Here is a 5,000-nt window from a genome sequence, read left to right as displayed (position 1 = left end):
CGTCCTGTTGCACTGCCCCTCTTGGTCATCTGATAGACACACAGGCATTGCGGGGACAGTACGTAATCTTTCCTCCTGATGGCGCGATGTGCAGCGAGGTAGTTTCCAAGTAACACCAGTTAACCTTACCAGAATATCAGTCGCACCTCTAATGTATTACCTATGAAATAGTAAATACGAAAAAGAGAAAGGCAAGAACCCAAATGATTCTTTGTTGATACGTGGAAATAAAGAAGTAGCATGCGTCGTGGTTCCAGCCTTCATCTGTCTTCCGTAAGCAACATGGAGACGCGGGAGCCGTGTGTTTGTGCGCCAGTAAATGACTTGACTCTCATTTATGGAGTTCCATTTTGTTATCCCGGAAACCTGACATTGATAGCAGTTGTGAAAAGTAGAGAAGAAAATCTGAACATTTTGCATCAGAGTTCGGAAAGGAAAAATACGTCTAGCTCATGTATTTTCGCTCTCATAACAATACATATATTTGTTCTGCCACGTTTATAAGCACACAGGAGGGAGTGACTTTTGTGGAAACATACGTGAAGAATTTTACAAGTTCAAGGAGTTGTAGTAAATGTAAAATATAAAATTACCTTGTTTCTGCCGTGTTAATGAATAACAGCAACATATTACTGTAAAAGTTCTGTAATCACTACTCACCACAAACAGGAGTGTGCTTCCTGGAAAGAGAGAAAAAAAGGTGAACATTTTGTACATTTTAGAATTGCATCAGCACAAGTATTATAATGTGATAAATACTCTTTTTTTTTTTTTCTTCTATCCTGCCCTGTTCTCTTGTCAGTACATCACCCTGTCCTATCCTACGAGCAACACGACATGATGCTCAAGCCGATGACTTTCTGTGGTGTTCTTGCGTCATTCACAGCACGATTCCCTTTTGGTTTGAATTAGAGTGTAAGATTTGGTTAAATGGTAAAAAAAGGGTATCTCCTTTTTTTTATTTTATTTACTGTCTATTTATTTTCATTTTTATATCTTTAAGCAACACTACGTCTCCAACTGTTGCTTAGAGTACTACTATTATTGCTACTCCTATTACTACTACTACTACTGCTACTACTACTACTACTACTATTACTACTACTACTATTACTACTACTACTACTACCACCATTACTACTACTGCTACTACTACTACTACTACTACTACTACTACCACTACCACCACTACTACTACTACTACTACTACTACTACTACTACTATTATGAATAGTGTTACTGCCACCACATCTGTTAAGAGTACTGCTATGATTAGTATTACTATCATTACTACGACTACTGTTAAGAGAATCAAGACCACTTCTACTGTCAGGATTAGCATTAAACGTTCCTCCCCCCCCCCCCAAAAAAAAAAAAAAGCCTAACTTTTTGGGGGGTTAAAAAAAAAATTACATATAAAAATTTATATTGATAACGAAGGTCTATACATGTACATATACATTAAAAATAAAAAAGTAATCAAGTCTGACCCGTTCATTTCCTGTGAAGCACAAATTAACACAGGTTTTATCCAACCAGACCAGCCTATATCAGCATGACCTAAACAAGTGTGTGCTCTTCATTAAAAGAGTGTCAAAATCTTTCAAAATCTAATTCCCTTTGTAATTTCTGGCACCTAGCCAAAAACATCTCCAATAAGTTTGCTTCTTCATCCTTCCCGCCTTTATTTCAACCTGATAGCACCACTGCCATCTCATCTATTTTTAAAGCTGAACACTTCACTCAAACCTTTGCTAAAAACTCTAACTAGGATTATTCATGGCTTGTTCCTCCCTCTCCTCCACCCTCTGACTACTTCATGCTACCTATTAAAATCCTTCGCAATGACGTATTCCATGTCCTCGCTGGCCTCATCTCTCAAAAAGCTTTCGAAGCTGATGGGGTCCCTCCCATTGTTCTCCAAAACTGTGCCTCTGTGCTTGCACCTTGCCTAGTCAAACTCTTCCAACTCTGTCTATCAACATCTACCTTTCCTTCCTGCTGGAAGTTTGCCTAAATTCAGTCTATTCCTTAAAAGGGTGACCATTCTAATCCCTCAAACTATCGTCCTATTGCTTTACTTTCGTGTTTCTCTGAAGTTTTGAACCTATCCTCAACATGAAGGTTCTTAAACATCTATCACTTCACAACCTTCCATCTGATTGTCAGTATGGGTTCCGTCGAGGCCGTTTTACTGGCTTTCCTTACTGAGTCTTGGTCATCATATCAAAAGCCTTTGATACAGTCTAGCACAAAGCTTCGATTTCCAAACTGTCCTCCTACGGCTTCTATCCTTCTCTCTGTAACTTCATCTCAAGGTTCCTTTCTGACCGTTCTGTTGCCGCTGTGATAAACGGTCACTGTTCTTCTTCTGAATCTATTAACAGTGGTGTTCCTGTCAACCACTCTCTTCCTATTATTCATTAATGATCTTCCAAAACGAAACTTCTTCTTCTATCCACCCCTACGCTGATGATACCATCCTGCACTTTTCCACGTCTTTTCGTAGACGTCCTACCCTTCAGGAAGTAAACAGTTCTCGCAGGGAAACCACAGAACACCTGATTTCTGAGCTCTTAAAAATTTATGATTGGGGAAGAGCAAACTAAGTATTGTTCAATGCCTCAAAAAACTCAATTCCTCCATCTATCACCTCGACACAACCTCCCAGACAACTATCTACTCTTTTTCAGTGACACTCAACTGTCCCCTCTCCTACTATATTTTAGACTATAATTAAAGCTCTGCCCTTTAATTATAGTCTAAACTGAAACTCCACATCTCATCTCTAGCTAAAACAGCTTCTATGAAGTTAGGCGTTTTGGGTTGTCTCCGCCAGTTTTTTTTCTCACCCCCCAGCCGCTAACTCTGTACAGGGGCTTTATCCATCTATGTGTGGAGTATGCTTCACATGTCTGTGGGGATTCCACTCATACCGCTCTTCTAAACAGGGTGGAATCAAAAGCTTTTCGTCTTATCAACTCCCTTCCTCTAACTGACTGTCTTCAGCCTCTCTCTCTCATCGCCAGTGTAGTTATTTTCATGCTAACTGCTCTTCCGATCTTGTTAACTGCATGCTTCCCCCTCTCCCTCAGCCTCGCTGCTCACCTCTATTCTGTCCACCTTTCTAATGCAAGAGTTAACCAGTATTCTTAATCATTCATCACTTTCTCTGGCAAACTCTACAACTCCCTGCCTGCTTCTGTATTTCTTGTTTCCTATGACTTGAACTGTTTCAAGAGGGAAGTTTCAACACACTTATACTGTAATTTTTGACGACCGGCACCTCAGTGGACCTTTTTTTATTATATTTTTGTTGCTCTTGACCGGTTTAAATATTTAGTTTCACTCTTAGATTACTTTTCAAATGTTTATTTAAACTGATATACACATAAATATGAAGAGTACAAAATAAAAAATGAAACCCTCCCCTCCCCCCCAAAAAAAAAAAACAATAAAACGCCCTCAATAAAAAAAATAAAAATAAAAAACAATAAAACACAGTTGGTTGGATTTTTTAAAAAAGAAACACTTTTTTTTTCCAATCCTGACTACTGTTACTACTACTACTGCTGCTGCTGCTACTGTTGCAGGTGCAGCAACAACACCACCAGCAGCAGCAGCTGTAGTAGTAGTAGTAGTAGTAGTAGTAGTAGTAGTAGTAGTAGTAGTAGTGGTGGTAGTGGTGGCGGTGGTGGTGGTGGTGGTGGTGGTGATGACAATACCAGTAATAACAACATGAGCAGCAACAGCAAAAGCAACAGCAACAATAAGACCACCACCGTCACCACCACCCTCACCACTATCACCACCACCAACAACACGTAACATATGTCCTACACCAAGGTGAAGGTGACTGAGGAATGCCCGGCTGAACATGTACTGAGCCAGGCAGAGCGGTGTGAGGTACAGGAACCACAGACATGCAAAGCGTGTGGCAGTGACTTGCAGATAATAGAGGTGTCCTAAGAGAGAGAGAGAGAGAGAGAGAGAGAGAGAGAGAGAGAGAGAGAGAGAGAGAGAGAGAGAGAGAGAGAGAGAGAGAGAGGGTGCTTATCTAAACTTCAATCAGAAAAGCTTGCACCACATTTCTTGAACCCTAGTAATTGCCTCCTTCCCTCCTAACTGACCGCAACCCTGTCCCTGAAACTTCGCCTACCTGTCCGTTCCCTTGCAACCCAACATTACCGTTCTCTCTACCTTATCAACCCCTTTCCACGCAATCTTCCGGCCTTAACCTTGAACCTTTCTCCATTAAACCGTGCTCAGGTGCCCCATCCCTCCCCCACTTCACTCCAAAGGTTATTCCTCCTCCTCCTCCTCCTCCTCCTCCTCTATCTTCTTCTCTTCTCCCTCCTCTTCCTAGAATAGTTACTCACACAACCAGAATAGTTACCCAAACAGCCTTGTAAGGACCTCAAGGTCTGGTGCTGTTTGAACTTCTTTTTGTATTCCTTTGTATTCCTCCTCCTTTTTCTTCTTCTTCTTCTTCTCCTCCTCCTTCCCCACCTTCTTCTTCTCTTTCTCCTTCTCCTCCCCCACCTCCTTCCTCTCGTCCTCCTCCTCCTCCCTTTCTCCTCCTCCACGTTCCTATGTAAGCCTTCACAAGAGCGTAAATATTTACATGTATTTTTTTAATTTTCCCGAAGCATCTGCCCGTTTGCCTGCCAAGGGAGAGGGGCCAGTTCATCTTGAATGACAGCCTCCACCTCCTCCAACACGTTGCCCGGCCACACCAGGCTCCGCAACGACTTCTTACTTGAAAGGTGATAGAATATTAAGTGAAATCAGAGCTTCTTAAAACATTGGTGTTAAAATATAGTTTATTTATTTCGTTATTCTGATTTATTAATTCGTTGTTCATTGTGCAAGGCTTTCGAAATTCGCGAACCTGAATGCAAATGTTGATCATACAAAAGTGAGAATTAGTGAAAGTCTCTGTTGTCTGTCTTTATAAAGAACACTAAACAAAACTACCAATTGAGTAAGAAAGTTAATTT

At 41.0% G+C, this 5,000-nt stretch overlaps 1 long non-coding RNA gene across 1 annotated transcript in view; it reads right to left on the bottom strand.

The window, feature by feature from the left end:
* Window positions 1-617: 617 nt before the first annotated feature.
* The window catches only part of LOC135093271 (uncharacterized), a 78,957-nt gene continuing 74,574 nt past the window's right edge, over window positions 618-5,000 (bottom strand). The window contains exon 3 of the long non-coding RNA XR_010263282.1: window positions 618-680. This is a non-coding gene — a long non-coding RNA (uncharacterized LOC135093271). The remainder of the gene's footprint in view (window positions 681-5,000) is intronic.

This window comes from Scylla paramamosain, chromosome 42, assembly GCF_035594125.1.
Source record: "Scylla paramamosain isolate STU-SP2022 chromosome 42, ASM3559412v1, whole genome shotgun sequence".
Classification (NCBI taxonomy): Eukaryota; Metazoa; Arthropoda; class Malacostraca; order Decapoda; family Portunidae; genus Scylla; species Scylla paramamosain.
Note: the sequence above shows the minus strand (reverse complement) of the source record. Positions and strands in the feature narration are given on the sequence as shown.